The sequence below is a fragment of the Triturus cristatus genome, chromosome 1_2, assembly GCF_964204655.1.
Source record: "Triturus cristatus chromosome 1_2, aTriCri1.1, whole genome shotgun sequence".
Lineage (NCBI taxonomy): Eukaryota > Metazoa > Chordata > Amphibia > Caudata > Salamandridae > Triturus > Triturus cristatus.
The window spans coordinates 156,069,865-156,095,303 of record NC_140580.1 but is presented as its reverse complement, the minus strand read 5'-3'; positions in this window follow the sequence as shown (position 1 = coordinate 156,095,303).

Below are 25,439 nucleotides of genomic sequence, written 5' to 3'. Positions count from 1 at the left end.
TTGGGGATAGAATTGCTGGTTGGATGGGTAGAAGCCTCTACCCGTTCCTCTAAATGTTGAGAAGGGCTGTTGGTTACCACGGCCGGAAGAGCGGCCCCTTCTTCCAGCCTGTCCAAAAAGGTTGGTGTTGAAGACGCTTTTCATGTTTGCTTGAGCCCTATCGAGGGCAGTAAAGGTTGCGACATACTTCCCTATTAATTTTATTATGTCTTCTCTGAAGAGGAGGCCCTTAGGGTTATCGGAGGGTTCTTTTTCGGCTAGATCACCCAGTTTAGGGTTGATCTTGGTAAGGATGGTTCTCCTTCTTTCGATGTTGAGGTTTGAATTTGCGTTGCTGAGGAGCACGATGGCTCTTTGGCTCCAGCCTTGAATGAGCTTGACATCGAGGGGGGTGTTGGAAATGTGTGATTCTTCAGCTAAGTCTAGAATCCTGGTGAGTTGGCCGAGGATGTCAAGTAGGCAATCCTGACAACCTTTAAGCGCTTTCTAGGGTCCTTCCCCAGTTTAAATAAGAATTTGATCAAATCAGGGTCGAGGTTAGGGGTTTGTGAAACCTTATCTTGAATGGAGGGTCTTGGACACTCGGATTTGAGAGTGTTTCTAGTCTCTCTTTCGAGAGAGTTTATTAACCATCTTGTAATAAATTTGGAAACATGTTCCTGAGGGAACCATTTGGATCTATTGGGGTGGGAGATATTGAGGGGGGAGAACATTTCCTCTCCTAGAGGGTTGAGGATAACGTTTTTAGAGGAAGAAGGCGAGTCGACATCGCCAGGGTTGTTGAGTTCGAGGTCTTGGTCATCTAAATCCAGTACGAATTCATCGTAAGGGTTGTTAAAACTTTCTTCCTCCTCCTCAGAGTCAGTGTCTGCACCATTTTGTGCACTATTAAAATTTATGCCGTGAGGGGCACTGGTCATATTTGTGCCACTAGGGACACCCATCATATTTGTGCCACGAGGGACACCGTTAACATTTGAGGCGCAATGGCCTCCCATCAAGAGTGAGGTGCTAGAACCTCCCAAATTAATTGAGGTGCTACGACCTCCCATAGTGCAGTCAGGAGGATGTTCGCAATTTTTAAAATTTTTACTCCTTTTACCATGAATACTGACCTGGTCGGGGAGATCATCGTGATCAAAGGAGAGAGACCTCTTAGAAGACATCACTTCTTTAAGGGTAGATAGCATACAAGATCTCATTTCTTTCTGCAAGAAGACTTTAAATTAATCATTATCATGATTCGGAGAGCTGGCAGTAGCGTCGTCTGAGTCAAATTCTGACATATTATAATTGAAAATGCTGTATTATGTTTGGCCTTGATATATTCTCAGATTAGATATTACATTAATTGGCTTTGAAGAGGTGGTTAATCTCTTGATGATCAGAGTAATCTGCCTTATATTGGTGGTGTTAGGAGTGGCAAGGTTTGAAATAATGGTATTGTATGAGCCTCAAACTCCCTAGTAATAATATCCACTTTTTTTTTTTTAAGGTGAAGGAACCGATCATTGGCAGCAGCTGATGAGAGCGATGTAACTGAAAGCCTCGCTCGAGCTCAGCTGCTGCCAGAGAACAGATTAGAGGAAAGTACGTAGGGAGTAGACTAGCGTGACGGCACCGTTGCTAAGGTGCTTTTCTTTTCTCTGAGGAATAGACGCCCTCGCGAAGAGGGAGCGAGCGCGTCAGTGAATTTTCAGATAAAACTTCAAAGTGTTACACACTTTTAGAAATGTGCACAAAATATAACCTCCCATTAAAAGCGAGAGCGGGACGGCGCGAAGCCCACGCCGGGTGAAGGGGAGTGAAGCGAGTTCGTTTTTTTCGTCTTGACAGAGGAGAGCCCGTCAAGAGGTACTTCCTACAGAAAGGGGTAGGGAAGAGCGGGTGAGGTGCGACAACCACAATAGGAAGTTGTTAGGGAGGGGGTGGGGAGAAAACCCAGGATCACCCAGAAAAAACGAGGCTTGAAGCCAAGGCTAGAAGCGCTAAGGGAAGCTTCAGTATATATCTGGATAAGATAAATAAGATACAAAATATGGTAAATATTACTTAAAATAAGAACAAGAAGAAATGTGTGTACTTATCTGCTTGCGAGCCGCATTTAAAAGAGGCAGTCTGTTTGCTCCTCATGCAATTTATATCTCCTGCTCACTGCATTCCAGACGGAATTTCCTGATGTCTTCCATCGTCGCCAGTTCAGGGACAAGTCGAAAGATGGGTGGTCTCCTCCTACTTACTCTGTCAGGGTACACATGCATGAGATGAGTTGGAGATGTGATGTGGTGAACAGCTTACCCAGACACTCACACAACCTCAATATTGACACGACTCATAGTCACGTGGAATGCACAAGTGACCTGCATTCAGATGTTGTTTGTCTTCACTCACTCGACATACTGACTACTGCAACATCCAAAGAAGTCGATGTTGGTGGCATATGGTACAGTGCTACATCAAGGATGAGCTTCCCTGTGGTCTGATGGCACAGCACTTGTGTTTCCCAGCATCAGTGCTGAGTTGCATGTAGCTGCTGTCACTGCACGACCGCAGGTTTTTGACCCACAATACACAACAGCATTACGGAATGAGGGCAGTGAGTTTCATCTGGACAACGCAATATGGATTACAGCACGGTGGCCAGACACATGTGGACACTATGGGGTCAGTCCTTTGTGAGTGTGTGATGATTTTGCATGACAGGCATTGCAATGTTCACCTGAATGAGGCACAAATGTACATGGATTTTGTATACATGCCCACATGGCTGAGAATGACCGATGATGTCGGTCAGAGCTATGTTTGTTTGTTCCATATGTGCACTCCTACAAAGTGTGCGGCAACATTTACAGGCAATGGTAGCTATGCACACTGCACGCCACACCAGTACGTTTGTTGGGAGTGCTAGGGACTACAAGTATGTCAGATTTGCAGACAATGAACACCTCGGATCATCTGCCTACATCACTGGCCCTTCACAAGTCGACCCCTGGCCAAGAGACGCCAGTCAGATGTCAAGGGAAATTCAAGCGATGTTCACAGGTTGGATGTTTCATTACACAACATTGGTACAGTGCAAGACCTTTGTCCTTTTTTACTCCTTCCCTCATTTCAGTCCATGCTGGCCACGAGGCATGACTATGTATGTAATTTCACTTTCCATTTCTTGGATATACCATGTGTGTGAAGACTTGACTCACAGGTCACATTCTCTCATACCTTCATAGTGTAGTGACCAGCTGGTCACTGTTCTAGTTGTTTTGATGTACCAGCCACTCCAAGAGGGCTGGCTTACCCCCCACAGCCACCCATTACAGGTGTCACTGGACATGTGACCCTGCCAACAAACAGGGCCGGACGCACGTGCCCTGGGCCAGTTCTCCTATACATGTACGGTGTCTGTGTGGTTACTTTATATGCATGGGGGCCTCATGCCCCACAACACTACACATGGGGTGCACCAATCACTTTAGGAAAATGAGTAGTGATGTGTGATGTAATTCGCATGGCGTCAATGCATATGCTGTATGTGTTCGCATGCGCGGTAGCTGGCATCTTCAGCGATGACATGCACTGGCCCCAATTGAATGATGCAGGGTTGCGGTCCCAGCTTCCCGGCTGCCACCGTGTTGCAACAACTACGCAAATGAGCCAACAGCCAATGGGAGCCTTCGGCATACATATTTTGATATTGCTGTGTGCACACTCTGCAACTGCGGGGCTCGGCATGTGCCCCAATTGCCTTCAGGGGCACCGAGGGTCACTCATGGGGTTTGGGTGGGCCTCGCACTTTGCATTTGGCAGGTTGCCACATTCATCGTGGTGCTGCAACGCTGCTGGGAGTTGTAGTTCTTCTGGGGTTGCATGCGTGGAGATGTTTGGTACATACCTCTGCTGTTGGACACAGCGGCATCTTGTCTGCCGGAGGTGCAGCAGGTAGTGCAGTGGGGAGGCCTGTTGCGCAGGATCCATGGTGTTTCTGGTGGTTTAGATGGGCTCTGTATCGGCTTTCCTCTCCGTTGTTGTGTTTCCGCCATCCACATGGTGGTTTTTACCCAGCGGTGGGAAGGGCTGTTTGCCACATCGTAAACTGGTTGGCAGACGGAACGTCTTTCTGCATGCCGATCTTGCACTGTTGGCTCCATCCCCCACCGTTGCGTACGCAAAAAATGTGCAGAGCCTGAAAGACCGTGGTGGACGGAAAATGGCCTCTGCTGGACCATTGTAATTCGGTGGTCGCAATGTCCGCACTTGGGGCGGGAAGATGAACGTTTTCTTCCACCGTGAACAGTGAGGATGGGCTTCCATCTGTCATAGTAATGAGCCCCTATATTTGTATTTGTTGCCAATGTGCTCACTATAGATGTCAAACTAGGAATGTTAATTTATATTTAAAAAGTGAAAAAGAAAACAATAAGTCGCAGCAATTTGGTCTTTGTTTGTAGAAGGTCAGTTTGAGTTGACCAGTGATCAAGTTATTTGTAAGTACTGTTACAACAAATTAGAAGAACAGAAACTGCCAGCTAGAGCGTACATAACAACTTAGAGTTGGTACCTATTACTCAGGAACTAGTAGATTTAATTGTTATGAGTCTATTCACATTCAATCTGCACAACCATTTCAGGCCATTGTTCATATGGAGCCTAAAACAGGTAAGCTGCCACCAACAGATTTTCAAAAAGGTCTCAAAGGAAGAGTTGTATACTTACCTTTAGATTTTAAGAAAAATATTGAAACTGTTGGTGTAGAGAGCGAGAGGAAAATTAGCCCATTGTTATTCTAGTTAATGGTGTACCAACAAAGAGTACAAAAGTCTGTTCATAAACTTCGAAAGGCTACATTATGCCTGGCACAGAATAATATTTATTGTCAAAATGTAAATGTTGATGAACAAGTAATATGTGCACAAGATTAAGCCTGGGCAAAGCACTACGCTACGCTCGCGTAGTTTGCGAAGTTCGCGCTACTTCGCACTACGCGAATTGCACGTAGCACAGTGCGAACACGCGTAGCGTAGTGTTGCGTAGTGCTGCGGTCATTTTTTGCTTGCTCGCGGTCCTCAACGTCAAGTTGGCAACCGCGAGCAAGCAAAATGACATCCCGGCGAGACTTTTTCCTTGTTCGCGATCAGCAACATCAAGTTGGCGATCGCGAGCATGGAAAATAGGCGAGATTCCCAACGCGAGGAGGTCAGGTTTCTAATTGCGAGTGGTCGCATATGCTCGCGATCAGAAACTACCAGTTCGCGTTGAGAAAGCTGCTGCTCGAGAAAAAATCTACTCGAGCAGCAGAAAACTACAGCTCGCACTCTGCAAGATGCCATTTTCAATGATTGCACAGTGCCGGTTGCTTGTCCGCACTGTGCAATCATTGAAAACGACATCTGGCACAGTGCGAACAAGTTACTACGCAGTTCGCGAAGTGCTACGCGTAGCTCGCGTTGTGCGAAGTGCACTTTGCGTAGGTTTGCGAAGTGCTACTTCGCGAACTATGCCCAGGGTTACACAAGATGAAACACTAATCTCAAGTAGACAAATTGAAAGAGTGACCGAAGTCGAGCAGTGAAGAGATTCAGGAACATTATACTATACACCCTTTGCATTCAAAAGAAATCACAGGTATCAGTATTGAATTATTTCAAATGAAAGATGCTTGAGTGAATGTGAAAAAAATTTAGAAGCTCGTTGTTTTCCACAGCTTTTCCCCAGTGGAGAAGGTGGACGATTTGAAGAGCGAGTTGTATGGATTCCAGCATCAGAGTACAGATCAACAAGATTGTATTGTGAAGATCCAAGATTTCTGCAGTGCATTCCATATATATTTCATCTTCTGTTTGAAAGTGATTTGTCTGCATATGCAGTAAACCATACAATAAAAACAGGAGTTCATCTTCAACATGTTTCTGCAAAAGAGTTAATGGACAAAGTTCAAGAAAGAGATGAAAATGTTGAATCTCAGTTAATGAATTTGATTGCATGCCAACGTGGTACCAATGAATATTGGTATCGACGCCATGGTTAACTTAAATGCATGTTAGGAAACCTGGATACAGCTGCATGGTTTCTAACTTTTAGCTGTGGTGAACATGGGTAGGATGATTTATTTGAATTATTTCAAGAAGCAAATTCAAATGTGAAAAATATTAAACTAAAAAGACAGCTGGAGAACTCTGTTATTTGAATCCTGTAAATGTCTTCAGATATTTTAACTATAGGTTTCAAACTATGATGCCATTTATCTGCAATTAAAGTGTTCCACTGCTTGGAGATGTAACTGATTTCTTCTGGCAAAAAGTGTACCAAGCCAGAGGTGCTTCTCATATACAACATGCTATTATGGATAAAAGAATGCACCAAAATGTGGAACAGATACTGATGAAACTGTTTTGTCTTTCATTGAACAGTATTTTACATGTGCCACTCCAAGAGAAGGAGGAGAAAAGAGCTTGAGACAAGTTTTACGCTTTCAAAGTCATAGATGTGGGAAATACTGCAGACAGAAATATAAATATAAAGGAACATTTTATACAAAATGTTGTTTTGGATTCCCATGTCCTATAGTTTCTAAAGGAAGAGTAAATATTTTTTTTCTCAGCAGTAAGTAATACAAGGACTCAAAAATCTCCGAAGAATACATACAACTTAAAAAGAACAGAAGCATCAAAGTACATTAATCACTACAATCTAGGAATTCTGAAAATGTGGAATGCATTTTACAAATTCTGAAAAGCCCGAGATTAAAGAAATGTGGAAAGAAATTTCGGCAGGAAAGAGTCTTGGCAAGAAATTGTATTGCTTCAGCTTGAAAATGGTTTCCCTTAGAGAGATTGGATCCTACGAATGATCAGATTGCTTGAGATCAGCCAGTTTATTTTCAAAGTCAAGAAGAATCATTTGGATAAGTCTTGGGCTAGCCTCCACACGAAACAGAATATTGAAATCTTTACAAGAAATTGAATACTTAGCACAGTATGAGCCACAAAGTATTGATATTGTTAAAACTAATATGTTGGATACATAATATCCCAAAAGGAGTCCACATCTTGAAAACCTATGCCTGTATGAAATAATTCAGCATTATAGGTTTAAAAGGAGTGTTAGGAAAATATAATGAAGGAAAATATGCAGTAATTGGATGTGATGGATATTTAGTGAAACATGTCAAAGGGAATCTTATTATCCACAGAAAACTGAATTGTGAAACTGCAGATAAGAGAGAATGTTTCTACTTAGCACTTCTGCAACTGTTCAAGCCTTAGCGTAAGCAAACAGAATTATTTGGTGATTTTTACTGCTCTGAAGATTCTTTTAATGCAACTAAAGACAGCATTCAGTGTACAATTTTTCCAACTTGCTTACAAATATTAAATGATACGATTGAACAAGAAGGTACTATTGCAGCTGAAATAGCAAGAGAAAGTTCACAAAGCAGTCAAACGTCTGGTCCACTGACTCAAGATCCACTGGGACAACCAATTAATGAAAAAAAAGCATTAATAGCCATGAACGAGGTAGAAACTGCAATGCAGCAAGCTCAGCAAGATATTATTCAGTTTTAAGAGTTAGAGGAACAACTAAATATTGAACGAAAAGAAATATATCTACAAATCAAATAACAGGTAGAACATGGTTTGCTCCATGAGAAAAAAAAATGCCAATGTTCATCATTTAAACCTATTCTATTGTATATAAGTGGTCAAGCTGGAACAGGAAAAAGTTTCTTAATTAAAGTTTTGACCAGTTATCTACACAAATCTACAGAATCACATGTATCTTGTGTTGGAACAGCTCAAACTGGATTAGCAGCACACAGCATTAAAGCTATTACTTTACATCAACTAATTATGCTACCTGTTGAACGTGATGATAAATTGGAATCTCATAAGCTATCAGGGGAAGCTAGTTACGAAGTCTCAAGTGTATTGAAGAAACTAAAACTTTTAATCATTGGTGAGGTGAGCATGCTGTTAAGCTTGAAGCTTGCGTCTGTACACTTGTGAATGCAACAGATTATAAAAACAGATTACGATGTTCTGTTTGGAGAAAAACAAATAATTGTCTTTGGAGACCTACTACAACTTACTCCTGTTAAAGGACAACCTGTTTTTTAAACCCTTCTCCATGATGACACAAGGAAATATTTGGGAAGTATTGGGAATGTAAATATTTGGTTAAATTTGAATATAAATAACTTGTTAAGAATATTCAACAAGCAAGTGGTGAAGATTATGGAAATATTCTTAAAGACATAAGAATTGGTATGTTGATGGAACATGGCAAATAAGCTTTAGAAAGTCGGCTACTAAGGAACTTGTTTGCATCTGAAAAAACATGGGCAGAAGTAATGTACAATATGCTTGTAGAAAACAAGTCTATAGTTTAACTAATGTTTACACTGCAAGAGTGTCATACATTTAATGAACAACTTCTCAATCTTGAAAAACAACAAATTCTGGAACTTAAAACTATTGACAAAATTGAACAACAGGGAGCGACAATTCTTCCTAATGAGAAACTAAGGCTAAATTGGATTCTATGTGGCGTAGTTTGAATATAGAAGCAGGAATAGTAATTGGAGCACTTGGAAAAGTTGTTGAGTTTGTAAATGTTCAAAATAGAGATGGAATAGAATTTTGATTATAAAATTCGACCAGATTAATGAGGTAAGACAGATTGGACATTGTGTTGTATGTTTTTTGCTTGTAAAGGATTTGTATGTTCGTACATAACAGTTTCCTTTGTCTCTAGTATATGCAGTACCTATTCATAAATCTTAAGGTTTAAGTATTGACAGTGCTTTTGTAAATATTGAGAGCACGGTGTTCAAAGAGGGAATGGCATGCACTGCATTATCTCGAGTAAGAACATTGTCTGGCTTGTATTTGATAGATTTTGATGAGAAAAAGATTAGTGCTGATGCAAATTGTGTGAGAGTGTACAATCGTTTAAGAAGACTTTATGCTCCTCCTTTAGGTAAATATCCAATATATGGAAAACATGTAGTGTGTTCAAAACGGAAATATGTCAAACATTCAACTAAGGTTGAAAATAAGAAAACAATTGAAGCGAAAGTTGAAGTCGTAAAGGAAATAAAAGTGGAAAGTGTTGATGAAATTGTAGGATACCAGTTGGAAAACAGTTCAGGTATCAATATCAACTGTTATGCTAATGTGATTCTGAATGTTGTTTTTTGTTTACCACATCTTCATCATTAAATCATGTAAAATTGTGAAAAAAGATTTTGTTCTACACTACATTATTTATTTCAACAGTTGGTAAGTGACAGAAGTACTGCTTCTGGCATTTGTCGTCTTTTAGATAAATGTACTGGTTCATTGACATTGACTCTAAACATAGAACAAGATGCACAAGAATTTGTAATGCCCATGCTTGAAGTATTAGAACACGAAGGAATACACATTGATAACTTATTTGGACTAAGTTACAAATGAAACCTTAGGTGTGAAGAGTGTTCATTTACTTCTACCACTGAAATACAAACAGAATGATTCCAATACTTAATACCAGACTGCAAATCAAAATATGATATTTTCACATTGTATATCAGACATGTTGTCTACATGACATATAGAAAGCTTTGGGAAATATCCCATTTTAATGTTGCAACACTATAGATCAAATGGGAGAAAATTGGAAATAAAAATAACAGATTTTAAAGTAAGTCAAATATCAATTTCAGAAAGAACTTATACAACAGTGGCTATTATTTTCCATGATGGACCTACTACAACATCTGTACACTATACTGTTTAAAGTGTAACAATGGATGGACACATTGCAATAATGTCTACCTGTAATTCAAACCTAGATTGCCTTTTCAATTTAGAAATTCTTATATGTTATTTCTCCAGCCAAAGTTTTGAGAACATCATTCAGCCTGTTGGGGAAGATATCAACAGACAATAGAAAGCATTGCAATCTATTAGTATTTATGATTAGTGTGTTCATTATTATATTGCCTAATAGATATGATATTTTGTAAATTGTGTTTAAAAGCAAGTAGTTTATATTTTTGTTGTCAATATTGTACCAGATGTACATGATAGTGTACATTTTTTCAAAAGTATTTGTGGTAAAAAATAGAGTTAATGTAGATGAAAGAAGTGATTAAGAACATGTGGATAGGAAAACACATAGGTACATATGTTGATAATGATGTACTATGCTTTTTTCAGGGGGGGGTTTGTACAGCTAATTTGATTGTGTTTTCCCTGCTGTTCAATGATGATGCTACATTCAAATCACTGTGTATGGTGAAGTTATATACTATCTGAGAACAGCAAAAAAGGGAAACTAAGAATGTTATCGAATTATAAATTAATGGTATGTTCTCAGAAATGTAATATTATATTTTCTCTAATATATTATCAATAAATAATAGTTTTCCTTTTTATTTTTTCTAGTAAGTACTGTTCAAGATTGGAAACAGTTTTAAAGCTGTTTAGTAGAATACTACTCTAAAATAGATTTACTGAATGATGTATCTAAATTACTTAAAAGGTAAGAATATATAATACACTATTCATGATAAACTGAGGAAATGTTTCCAATGTATTTATATGCTATTTGGTTCTAATATAAATAATCCTCATCTTTTAGACTATTTGAAAAGTAGCCTCTTATTGCTGAGGGGCAGTATCACATTTACATTCTGCAAAAGTCCAATAAAAGTGCTTTTATTGTTAGTTACTTTCTCTTCATGATACAGGGCAGGTGTGTATTGAACTCTCTATTCAAGGACTTATCTGATACAAACATAGGTAACATAGGTAACAGACATCTGCTTCTGTGACTTAATGCTCTAGCAGAACTGATGTGATATGTGCACCTGTACGATAAGCTATATAGTTTTTAAGTTGGGGTCTTCAGATGCCCAACATATGTCAGAATGTATATAGAAGTAGACACATACCTCATGATAGCACGAAAATATTCAAACTTGACAGAGTTCACTTTCCATTTAAAGCAGACACCTAAATTAATGTGGCCTACTTTAAGTGTACCTTTCCAGACACGCATATGAACTAGCATAAACACAAATCCATCTGCCATCATGTTTTAAACCTCACTTTTCTACTAGCTTTGCACTCATCCATTTACTAAGGGAATACCTATGCACGTATTCATTGACTCAAGCACTATCCATGCACTCATGCATTCACCCAAGGACTACCTTTGCACTCATGTCAACATTCATACACTTATCCTTGCACATATCTATTTTTCATGAACTACCCATGCACTCATCCATGTACTCAGGCGCTACTCAGGCACTCATCCAATCACCCTCGCACTACCTATGCACTCATCCAATCACCCAGACACTAACCGTGCACTCATCCAATCACCCAGGTATTATCCATGCATTCTACAAATTACTCAGGCACTATCCTTGCACTCAACCATTCACTTAGGCACTACGTATACACTCATCCATTCTCTCAGGCACTACCCATGCACTTATGCAATGACCCAGACAGTAGCCTTGCACTCATCCTGTCACTCATTCAATCACTTAAGCACTGCTCATGCACTCAGCCATTCCCTCAAGCATTAAAATACACTTATTCATTCTCTTACGCACTACCCATGCATTTATCCAATGAACGAGGCCCTACCCTTGCACTGATCTATTCACTCAGGCACAATCTATGCCCTCATCCAATAATCCAGGTGCTACCCATGCACTCAGCCAATCACTCAGGCATTGAGATGTTGCAGGTGACCTTCTGCATGGAAAATCCAATGTATATTTTATGTATGAGAGAAATATAGAAACCATAGTATTTAAAAAGGAATCTATGTACTTTGATACATTTTCAAAGTTACTGCCTTGTGCTTTTCTTATGGAACATCCTGGGGGTTTCTCTCATTTTGGTGGACTTTGGGGATTAGGTAACAAACAGTATGCTTAAGAAAATTCTGTATCAAAAATGTGTATTCATCATCACTAACAAACCTTATTCCCTCCACTCAATCAGATGTTGGTCAAAAGTATTTTTGGTCCGTAGATACTCATTTCTGGTTATACTGGCATAGCAACTAGGGTAGTTTAGATGTCTGTCAAATACATGTCTTTCAGTCACAAAACCATAATATATAAATATATAAATATATATATATATATATATATATATATATATATATATATATATATATATATATATATATATATATATATATATATATATATATATATATATATATCACAGCTTCCAAAATGCGGAGCACTCACGGGTGGTGTTCAAAGTTCTTTATTCAAGCATTATTCACAGAGCAGATGCATTTCGGCGTTTAGCCTTCCTCAGTGCTCATCAACGCAGCTCTAAACACAAGGCACGTTTAAGTAAAACCACAAATGATTTCATTGGGGAAACACTTTGTCATGGTCAGTGACGAAGGACTGTTCGAATTTCATGATGTGATGCTAAACTTCATGGCTGCCATGTCTGCGTGTAATTTGCAGTCTGGTGGTAGATACCGAATGATGTTTAAATGGCTGCATTTCATTTTAGATAAAAGGAAAGTCATGTTTGACAAATGTCACTTACACGCAGCATGATTGATGCCGTCCTTCCTGAAGTCAGCCTCTGTGCCTCCTTTTCAATTGTTTGTGCCTTGTAACCATCCCTCGCCGTGCCATGGCTTCAGAAAATATTTAGCACTCCTGCAGGTAAAGTATGGATTACTTTAGTCCTTTAATTATATAATTAACAGCATCTTCCAGCTGGCAGGATGAATTTCATTTCTTTCAGTCTTGGCGGTTCAAGCAGAATAAACATCACGCTCCCAGTAACACCCAGCTGCTGAACTCTTATTCGACGGGTGCTATTCTCCGCCAACGTGAGGGTGAAATCACGTAAAATACCACAGCTATATATATATATATATATATATATATATATATATATATATATATATATATATCCAACAACGAAGGTGCCTGCTATGGAAGAGCCCACAACCGGTGAGTATTAGAGCTGAAAATTCTTTATTGAAGGCACTGCATGCAGAGAAAAACTCGATGACATCAAAGGAGTAAAGTCTTGCTTCCCGACGCGTTTCGTGCTCAACAGCACTTAGTCATGGGCTGCATGCTCAAAGTTCGGAAACGCGGCAAAGCGCAATTTAAAGGCATTAGCATTGACAAAAATCCCGCCTCAGTGGGCGTGGCCACCGTCAGTGGCATCTTGGATCTTGTAGTCTGTGCTTAGTTTTACCCCAGTGGGCTGCATGCCGCTTTCCAAACTAATGAAGTTTAATGGATCCCAAGTGGGTTATGTACATCAGTCCTCGCTGCTGCAACGGAATGATCCTTCAGTGAACAGCCACCAGCTTCCTTTCGCCGGAGGGTCGAGTGATACTCCAGCAGGTCTGTAGCACAGCAGGGCTCTTCCGCGGTCCAGGCGGAACCGCCATACATCCAACAACGAAGGTGCCTGCTATGGAAGAGCCCACAACCGGTGAGTATTAGAGCTGAAAATTCTTTATTGAAGGCACTGCATGCAGAAAAAAACTCGATGACATCAAAGGAGTAAAGTCTTGCTTCCCGACGCGTTTCGTGCTCAACAGCACTTAGTCATGGGCTGCATGCTCAAAGTTCGGAAACACGGCAAAGCGCAATTTAAAGGCATCAGCATTGACAAAAATCCCGCCTCAGTGGGCGTGGCCACCGTCAGTGGCATCTTGGATCTTGTAGTCTGTGCTTAGTTTTACCCCAGTGGGCTGCATGCCGCTTTCCAAACTAATGAAGTTTAATGGATCCCAAGTGGGTTATGTACATCAGTCCTCGCTGCTGCAACGGAATGATCCTTCAGTGAACAGCCACCAGCTTCCTTTCGCCGGAGGGTCGAGTGATACTCCAGCAGGTCTGTAGCACAGCAGGGCTCAAAATTTTGGAGAAGAAGCTCAAAAACGAACAGAGCAAGTGGTGGGAGTCGAAATCGCTACAAAGCTACATCGATGTCAATCGCATCCCCCGCGGGCTGCGTATTCTCACGGCACCCAGCTACGAAAGCCCTAATCCCGAGCTCATGCGTGAATGGGCTGAAACGAACTTGGAATCGTCCCGTAGGATGGTCCTAATATTGATAAAATATGCTGATATCGACAGGGCTAAGCTGCTCAAAGAAATTGATACTCTCAATGAGGAATTGGATACGTTTGGGGACTCAGAGGAGAAAGCTAAACTAAGGAAAGAGATGACAGATAGGCTCAAGAAAGAAGAGAAAATAATCATGGACAGAAAAGCGTATAAGTTCCAGCGCGACCGCAATGACTACCAACTGGGCCAAATCTTCACTTTTTCAAAAAGATACGATGCCTTGCGAGTTTCAAAGCTCAAAGCGGCCCCCACCAGCCGGGGCCCGAACAAAGGAACTGCCTCCAATGACACAACACAATCGGATCTCAGCTCAATGGGTGGTAGCGACTCCGAATCGGAGTTACGTGATAACCTGACAGCGGGAACAATACCAAGACCTTCTCCAGCACAAGAAATGAATTTTTTATGCGAGGAGAGGAGGCAAACCCTACGACCAAGACCGGCAATAACGAATCCGGCCGGAAGCATTCAAACTTCAAATCCCGGCAGAGGCAGAGGGCAAGGAAGAAACGCCGCAAATCCGAACAGGAGAAGAGGAAGGGGGTATTGGACAAAGAACCAATAATGAGTGAGAATGCCAACACCATCATTAATCTGACATCCCTAGAGCTCACGGATGAAGACAAGAGGATACTTGCACTCGGCTTATCCTTTGCCCCTCAAAACAACTTTGATTATGCCTCTGTACGGTGCGATGTGTACAAAGCTGTTCGGAAGCTTAAACTCAAAAAATCATATGCGATGCGCAGCAATAAACGCAGCCCTCCCGACCCTGACAATGACAATGCTCTGCAGGAGGCAATTCAGGATCTTTGGGACACGGAGGGAACAGGAATCAGTGCGGACTGCACAGATGGCTCCAGCTCCAGGGGGCCCACTACGCCCTTTAGACCGAAATCTACATACACCCCTATCATGCCCCATGATGCTATCGACATCTTTTATGATAATGTAACAACGGAGATTAAAGCCCTGCATGCCAAAATTCAATCTAGGAAGCCACGCTATAGCCGACAATCTCGGCTATACAGTCAACTCATCAGCAAACTTAAAACCAACAGAAAGATTATCATCCGCCAGAGCGACAAAGGTGGCAACATCGTTCTACTAACCAAGGAACTCTATGACCACGAAGCCTCCATCCAGCTCAATGACAGGAACTGTTACACGCGTACCACGGCGGTGGCCATCCGGATTGCCAACAATGAATTCCGGGACAAATTGGCTAACTGGAGGGGGCATAAGCTCATTACGGAAGCGGAATTTAACTTCCTGAAAAAAGACAACCCTGTAATTCCAACGCTGTATTTTATCCCTAAGATACACAAGGACCCTGTCAAACCACCTGGCAGACCTATAATCTCAGCACGTGGGGGTATGTATGAGAAAACATCGCAATACATTGACTACTTTTTACAGGACTTTGTCAGATCATTGGATTCATACATACAGGACACTGGGGATTTCCTGCAAAAGATCAATGGAGTCCAATGGAGGGATGGCTACTGGATGTTGGCTTTAGACGTAACATCTCTTTACACCAGCATTAGCCATAAAGATGGCATACAGGCCACCAAGTATTTTCTCTCACGTAAGCCCACCCAATTTGAAAGCCACAATGCAATGTTAACTGAGATGCTTGAGCTCTGCCTTCTCAACAACAACTTTATGTTTAATGGCTTACTATACCGGCAATTGAGGGGCGTAGCAATGGGGGCCAGTTTTTCCCCCAGCTACGCCTGCCTCCACATGGGGTACTGGGAGGAAACTACCCTTCGCCAGGACTATGCACAGTGCCTCGCTGACAATGTCGTCCTATGGTTAAGATTCATTGATGACCTATTTGTTATTTGGAAAGGGTCACTGGAGGAGGCACTTGGGTTTATTGAAGGTATAAATGTAAACAATCTTAACCTACATTTTACTGCCACATGTAGCCAAACACAAGTCACTTTTCTAGACACCGAGGTGTACACCCATGCGGGCAAACTAGAAACTAGGCTACACCGCAAACCCACAGCAGGCAATACAACCCTCCATGCCACGAGTGCACATCCACCCCACCTCATAAATAGTATACCCTATGGGGAGATGGTGCGACTGAGGAGAATCTGCAGCAATGATAAGGATCTCCAGATAGCCCAGGAGCACAGCAAACTCAGGTTTAGGGCGAGGGGTTACTCGGCTAGTACCATTGAAAGTGCCATAGTCCGATCCAATGCTTTGAATCGTGAAGATCTACTAAGACCCATCAGCGGAGTAACTAGCAACGCATTGGTGCCCTTTAACCCTGAGGAACCCAGTAAGAACTCCTGTCACAATTTTAGGATCATCATGGGCTATAGCAAACAACAGACTGATTTGCGTAAAATCATCAACAAAAACTGGCCCATAGTACGTAGTGACCCTGTACTTGGTTCTTTACTACCGCGACAGGCGTCTATTACACATAGCCGGGCCCCCACTATGAGACAAGCACTGGTCAACACTAATCCTGAAACGGTCGACAAAACGTCCTGGCTACAGCTCAGCAATGGTTTTTATAAATGTAAAACCTGCAAAGCCTGTTCTCATGGAATAAACACTAAAATCTATGTTGATCCTTTCAGCATGAGGCAGCTCAGGATCAATAAATTGTTGACCTGCAAGACAGAATTCGCTGTATATGTCCTCACTTGTCCATGCAACCTGAAATATATAGGCAGCACGAAGCTAGCGGTACACAAACGCATTTTACAGCACTTGCGTGCTATTACCAATCAAGACAACACCTACCCCGTGGCGCGCCATTTCAGGGAAACACATAATAGTGACAATAGGGGCCTAAGCTACTATGTAATTGATTGTATTGAACCTAGTAGAAGGGGTGGGGATCGTGAGTTGAACCTCCGTAGATTGGAAACAAGATACATTCTACAATTGAACACCAAGGTCCCCACAGGTCTCAACATGACAGAGGACATGCATACATGCTTGGGTTGATTTTACACTTCTTTTACTGTTTTTAATGGAAAACCTGTTTTATCTGATGTGTTCTTAGTTATTTTTTACGGATTTTTAGTCATTTGTCACAATCCTATTTAATATGTTTTTTAGGTAATTTATTTAGTATTTTACTATTTATTGTTGACACAATGCACTTTATCCCATGTAAAATTTATGAGATCGGCACATCCGGTTACCATTATATAATGTAATGTTGCTCAACCTGTGATCCAATACTGCACCCACTATTGCTCATATGCTGTCCGTTTGACCATGATAGGTCAATCACACAGGTACTATTATGAAACCTTCTCCGGTCCCATCGTATATTATGATCTCTATATGTACTAGTCCAGCTTTCCCAACTGGGAATCTACTGTATCCATGTATTTACCTTTAATGCCACCGATTCCACCTAAGTGGTATTCACCTTTCTAATTACCCCTATCCCTGTGCAACCTCTGGATGGGATCTGCATATATAATAAATTTTTCCAATTACCTTGGGTATGTAATATCCCTTATACCTAGAGTCCAGGCACTTTTGATAAACATGTTTATCCACATGTTTTTTTACTTCATCAATTTAATCACTTTTATAGTATTTTCTTCCTCACAATATTCACTTTTTTAATAAGAGGGGTTCATGGGACAACTTTAATTAACCACAATCAGGAAATATATTTTTTTATGCCTAAAATGTTTTTTAAATATATTTATATATTTATTTACTTGTATTTTACAGTTTTATGGCATTACGGTCTGACTAGCGTGTTTGTAATTCTTCTGTTTGGTATTTTGGCAATCAAGAGCAACTGGTTATTTTTTATTTCCAGGTCTCACAACAGACAATTGCTCCTATCCTTTCCGAATCTTTTAGCATTCAAGCCGACATTTTAAATTATTACTTTCGTGTTGAGCTATGTATTATTTTACTTGTTGAGCTATTTTCACTGGTAAATTAGCGATTGGATACCTCTACTGTTTTTACCAAAGATATTTTACTCTTGTCTATGTCTATGACTGCAATCGTAAAGTGATTCCCCCCATGTGACCTACCCTTTCACTTTAAATTTGTTACCTCACGAACTATTTGCTGTCATGTGATCAAGGCTCCACGGAGCCGAAACGTTATGGCCGTCGCTCTGGGCAAATAAAGTAACCAGCACAGATTCCAGGCTCGTGTACTCTTTCCTGTAGCAGTTGAAGGATCCTCAAGGCTGTTGGAAGTGGTATTTCTGATATATATATATATATATATATATATATTACCTACTGGCGGTCGCCAGTAGGTAGTTATAGTTAGGACCCTCTTACCATAGGAAATCCGCAACATTCTATTTTGAATAACTTTGGCGCCGGTCGACGAATCCTCGCGAAATTTTCAAAATAGGTGGGGCGTTGAGCTCCGCTCCTACCCTGAATGTCTCGGGGGGATTCGTCAAGCGGGGGCTGAGATAAAAGGGGGGTCCCAAAACACGTTTTTCCCATGCACTTTTCCATAGGACCTTTAGACAGAGCTACAGCCCGAACGGCTGAACAGAATTTAATGAAATTTGGCAGAGAGGTAGTCCTCAGGTCAAGGAAGTGCCTTTTGTAGGTTTGGTGTAAATCTGTTCAGTAGATTCTGAGAAAATAGCCTTTAAATCAATATATATATCTGAGCCAGCTTACGGTGCGCTTACGGTGCGCTTACCGTACGCGTACGGTGACGTGCGCGAGCGCGATTCTGATTGGCTCTTAGATCTTAGTAAACATTCGAATCGGTCGAAACCAGGAAGCGGCGGCCGCCATTTTGTGTGTTTCACTCTGGAAAAAAAGGGTGATAACTTGAAAAGGGGGCAAGGAATAGAGTTACAGACCCCATAACATTTAAAAGGGGGTCAAAGAAGGACAGAAAAGTACAAAAAAAACATTTATTAATTTTAAAAAAAATCGCGGGGTACGCGTACGGTAAGCTCACCGTACGCGTACGGTAAAAAAAAGAAAAAAAAAAGAAATGAAATGCAGATTTAAGTGTTTAGATATTAGGGGGCTCTAAAAAGAGCCGTTGTGTTTATGAAGTGATTTTTTATTGGTACCTACAAGTAAGTACCGATGCAGAGTCTAAGGTTCAAGAGGAAGACTCTGTTCCCTTCATCAGTGAAGTGCACACCATCTCCTCTATAAATGTCTTGCATGTCGTAACGCAAGTTGTTGTGGTAAATGGAACCCATACCATAGTCTCGGAGGAAAGCAGAAACAGATTTGTTGACGTGCTTTCTTGCTTTGTCAATCTGTGGACAGAAATTGATTGGACCAGTTCCATTTTTGCCTTTGGCATATGTTAGAAAACACAAAGGCAGTTTTAGGGAAAAGTGAAAACAGTTGTGCAAAGGTCTCCTTCATAAGCATTTCCAGACCTACCCCAGTCAAAGTGCCTAGGTCATTGCCACCACAGTGCACTATTATGAGGTCAGGGTGTTGGATTTGCATGAAGGATTTCACCAATTGCATCAATTGGTGCCACTTTAACCCTCTCTGACCAATCCATTTAATGTCTACATTTGGCAAAGCAAGGTCTCTCACCATACCTGTTTTCTCTGCATACTTTTCACTCCAGAAGACATAGCTGTGCCCTACAATCCACACTGTGAACATCTTCAAAGGAGAACTGGATGCACTCAGGAGGTGTAATTCAGTAGAATGGTAAAAAGAAATGAAAGACAGTTTGGAAATGGAGGCATACATATATATATATTTTTTTAAACTGATTGGCTGTTTCATACCATTCTAGAATAAAAACTAGGCTGTATGTGTAAATTTATAGAAGCATGTTTTGTATTGGTACAGAAAAATGTGTTACCAAAGAACAGTACTATGGATTTGCTGTTAGGTTTGAAAAGTCAAGCACTCCTGCTCTTTGGAAATGAAACATTGTTTGGTGAACTTCTGACCTAACTCTGCACAGCAGTGTTTCAAGAGCTGTTGCTATGGTAGCAGGCAGAAGTCAAGTTGGGGGAAGGGTACTAGGCAGAAGTCAAGTTGGGGGAAGGGTACTTTTGGAAAAGGGTTGGTTTTCAACCAATAGAAATGTGTGATTACATTTGAAAAAAAGGGGGAAGCACTGAGATTTGAAACTTACATGTATATGTGTGGAAAAAGAGAGGGAAAGTTTGCCATTATCTGGTTCTGCTGAGAGGAGAGAGGTGTACAGAACAGAGATCCTGGCTCTGATAATCTGCTGTTTGAGTGCCACATTTGTTTCACAACTAACTAATTTTAAAGGTGAGTTTAGAGTTTGAGAGGGGATGTATATGGTAAATTAAGAAATTAATAATAGAATTGGAATTCCTTTTGTTGAAGTTGTGTTTATCATTTTCTGTTTTGGGAGAAATTTAAATGTGAGGAACATGTAAAATAATATGGACTATGTTTTCACGATAAATTAAGGTGTGCTGGTATAAATAAGGAATACTTTAAGGGTTTGAGGTTGCACTCAGTAATGCAAATACATTCAGCATCAGTAAGGCTGGTTGCCCTTGCCGGAGTGTAGTCAGTCACCCAGGCTACACATGTTGTTGGTCTCAGAAAGCTGTTTGGTATTGCTCTGGTGATTTTACATTTGCATTAGATGGAAAGGGGGAGGTATTTTTTTCTGCAGAAGCAGACTCTTAGCACACAGCCAGCTGCATATCCTGTGGAATCATGCATAGTATTCACAACCGAGTGGGGTTTGAGGTTTCAGTCAGTAATGCAAATACATTCAGCATCACTAAGGCTGGTTGCCCTTGCTGGAGTGTAGTCAGTCACCCAGGTTACACATGTTGCTGGTCTGAAAATGTTGTTTGGACATGTGCTTTTTTAAGAATCTGAAAAGTGGATTCATAATGTGTCAGACTGTAAAAGTACTTATCACTTGCCAAAAAAAAGAGTAGTAAGTGTGCTTTGAAATTGGCAAAGAAATTTCGTTTTTTGACTAATATGAAAACATGACTCTGTGTGCAAATAGGAATTACAGGCAGAGATTTATTGCGTATTGCTCTGGTGATTTTACATTTGCATTAGATGGAAAGGGGGAGGTATTTTTTTCTGCAGAAGCAGACTCTTAGCACACAGCCAGCTGCTTATCCTGTGGAATCATGCACAGTATTCACAACCGAGTGGGGTTTGAGGTTGCAGTCAGTAATGCAAATACATTCAGCATCACTAAGGCTGGTTGCTCTTGCTGGAGTGTACTCAGTCACCCAGGTTACACATGTTGCTGGTCTGAAAATGTTGTTTGGACATGTGCTTTTTTAAGAATCTGAAAAGTGGATTTAAAATGTGTCAGACTGTAAAAGTATTTATCACTTGCCTAAAAAAAGAGTAGTAAGTGTGGTTTCAAATTGGCAAAGAAATTACGTTTTCAGACTAATATGAAAACATGACTCTGTGTGCAAATAGGAATTATAGGCAGAGATTTATTGCGTATTGCTCTGGTGATTTAACATTTGCATTAGATGTAAAGGGGGAGCATTTTTTTATGCAGAAGCAGACTCTTAGCACACACCCAGCTGCTTATCCTGTGGAATCATGCACAGTATTCACAACCGAGTGGGGTTTGAGGTTGCACTTAGTAATGCAAATACATTCAGCATCACTAATGCTGGTTGCCCTTGCTGGAGTGTAGTCAGTCACCCAGGTTACACATGTTGCTGGTCTCAGAAAGCTGTTTGGTATTGCTCTGGTGATTTTACATTTGCATTAGATGGAAAGGGGGTGTTATTTTTTTATGCAGAAGCAGACTCTTAGCACACAACCAGCTGCTTATCCTATGGAATCATGCACAGTATTCACAACCGAGTGGGGTTTGAGGTTGCAGTCAGTAATGCAAATACATTCAGCTTCACTAAGGCTGGTTGCCCTTGCTGGAGTGTACTCAGTCACCCAGGTTACACATGTTGCTGGTCTGAAAATGTTGTTTGGACATGTGCTTTTTTAAAAATCTAAAAAGTGGATTCATAATGTGTCAGACTGTAAAAGTACTTATCATTTGCCAAAAAAAAGAGTAGTAAGTGTGCTTTCAAATTGGCAAAGAAATTTTGTTTTTTGACTAATATGAAAACATGACTCTGTGTGCAAAGAGGAATTACAGGCAGAGATGTATTGCGTATTGCTCTGGTGATTTTACATTTGCATTAGATGTAAAGGGGGAGCTATTTTTTTGTGCAGAAGCAGACTCTTAGCACACAGCCAGCTGCTTATCCTGTGGAATCATGCACAGTATTCACAACCGAGTGGGGTTTGAGATTGCAGTCAGTAATGCAAATACATTCAGCATCACTAAGGCTGGTTGCCCTTGCTGGAGTGTAGTCAGTTACCCAGGTTACACATGTTGCTGGTCTGAAAAAGCAGTTTGGACATGTGCTTTTTTAAGAATCTGAAAAGTGGATTTAAAATGTGTCAGACTGTAAAAGTACTTATCACTTGCCAAAAAAAAGAGTAGTAAGTGTGGTTTCAAATTGGCAAAGAAATTACGTTTTCAGACTAATATGAAAACATGACTCTGTGTGCAAAGAGGAATTACAGGCAGAGATTTATTGCGTTATGCTCTGGTAATTTTACAGTTGCATTAGTAGGAAAGGGGGAGCTATTTTTTTATGCAGAAGCAGACTTTTAGCACACACCCAGCTGCTTATCCTGTGGAATTATGCACAGTATTCATAACTGAGTGGAGTTTGAGGTTGCACTTAATAATGCAAATAAAAACATGTAAAATAATATGGACTATGTTCACCATAAATTAAGGTGTAGTGGTATAAATGAGGAATACTTTTAGGGTTTGAGGTTGCAGTCAGTAATGCAAATACATTGAGCATCAGTAAGGCTGGTTGCCCTTGCTGGAGTGTAGTCAGTCACCCAGGTTACACATGTTGCTGGTCTCAGAAATCTGTTTGGTATTGCTCTGGTGATTTTACATTTGCATTAGATGGAAAGGGGGAGCTATTTTTTTATGCAGAAGCAGACTCTTAGCATACACCCAGCTGCTTATCCTGTGGAATCATGCACAGTATTCACAACCGAGTGGGGTTTGAGGTTGCACTTAGTAATGCAAATACATTTAGCATCACTAAGGCTGGTTGCCCTTGCTGGAGTGTAGTCAGTCACCCAGGTTACACATGGTGCTGGTCTCAAAAAGCAGTTTGGACATGTGCTTTTATCAGAATCTGAAAAGTGGATTCAAAATGTGTCAGACTGTAAAAGTACTTATTACTTGCCAAAAAAGTAGTAGAATGTGTGCTTTCCAATTGGCAAAGAAATTTCGTTTTTTGCCTAATTTCAAAGCATTACTCTGTGTGCACACAGGAATTGTTTTTAGATATTTAATTTGTGAATGTGTTATTGTGATTTTCACTTCTAGGAAAGGGGTACTTAGTATTTTAAGATTTGAAAAGATCATAAAAAATGTAGTAATATATTTAAATATAAAAAAGTATTTTTTTTTTAGTTTTTTTCAGGTATTGCTGAAGAGCAGTGAACAAAATTTAAGATGCCTACAAAATCCAGAGTAACGAAAAACCACAAAAAAAAACTATATTTGAAGACAACTGGAGGACCTAAATTAGTTGGAGATGCTCATGTTGGGAAAAAGAGAAAGTCTTCTGGTAAGCAGACAAAAGATTTTTTAAAGAACATCTTCAAAAAAAGGAAAAATGTACAAAATGTCTGTACTGGAAAGAATGTTTTCAATAGAAAAGAACAGGAAAAAATTGAGAATTTAGTTAATGCAAATATACCTTCTGCAATAACAAAGATTAACTTAAACAGAAAAACAGCGTTTAAAGAGATACGTAGAAAAATGTTTCAGAGAAGAGTTATGTCCAATTTGATAAAGGATGTGAAGAAATATAAGAAAAAGGCAAAATATTACAAGAGAAAAAAAAGAAATTGAAGCCATTGCAGCAAAGGCATTAGAATTAAAAAGGAAACTATTCATTTTAATTTTGAATAGGATGCGTACATTAGATAAAATGGTTAATGTACTGAAATCACAAAGCAAAAGGAAAAGAGTAGTGAAAAGAACAAACTTTTGTAAAGTGTTTTTAGGAAAATGGATGCATAGTTCAAGTAGTGAACCTTTTTTTAATGAAGAGAGTTATTTTCAAAGTAATAGTTTGCTGCATGCAGTTGACACCAGAGGTCGTGCTTATGAAGTGAAAAATGGTTGCATAATGGAGAAGGAGATAATGGTTCCAAGAGATGAGGTACAAGTGATGGCGGATGAGGCTATGGGGAGACGTCCTAAAGCCCCAGTGTACACTTGGAATTGTAGTAGTATTTGCACTGTGCGTCAGGAATCTATTGATAAATTTCGTGAGTTTCTAAGAGAATATAGTAAAAAAAGTGTAAAACAGAAGATTAAGGTGCTTCAAAGTCTAGATCCATGCAGAGTGAGAGAGAATACTGGTTTGCAGGGTCATTCTCTGGCTTGTCTATCTAGAAAGTGTGTAATAGTGTTTTCCATCATTTTAGGATGCTGGCTGTTAATCATACTGAAATGAGAAAGTTTGTGAGACGGTTGTATTTTGCTCAAAGTCCAGCAATAAAGTTAGATGAATTGAATAGGGCTCTGTTCCGTGGATCGGTATCAGATGTAGAGAAGGTTGTTGATGAAATTCAGTTTTGTTACTTTGGTCCTGAACAAGACAGTGCAGAAAAGGACACAGTAAATGAGGAAGAAGTGGAAGAGAATGTAGAACCCTCTGTAAGTAAAACATTTAATGATCACATAACAAAATTTGCAATAATCTCTAATGAAAGACCAAATATAACTTGTATTTGTTGCCGCAGAACTCATTATAGAAAACAAACTAGGAATGTTGATCTCTACAGAAAGAGTGAATATGAAGATAATTATAAGTGGAAGGATTTTGCCACATATATATTTCTTGAAAATTGTTTTGAATTGGGTGAAGATCAGCGTATTTGTAAATACTGTTACAACAAGTTAGAGGAAAATAGAATGCCAACCAGAGCTGTACATAATAATTTAGAATTGGATGCTATTCCTGCCGAACTTTCTGAATTAAATACATATGAATCTATACTTATTCAATGTGTTCATCCGTTCCAGACCATAGTACGTATGGAGCCCAAAACTGGTAAATTATCTCCTTCAGATTTACTGAGAGGTTTAAAAGGTAGAGTGGTGTATTTGCCCTTGGATTTGAAAAAAAATTTGGAAACTATTGATGCAGATACTTTGGAAACTGAACCATTAGTTATTCTGGTTAATGGTGTACCTACAAAGAATAAGAAGATTTGGCAGGAGCTGGTAGATGTACGGAAAGTACAAAGAGCAAATTTGT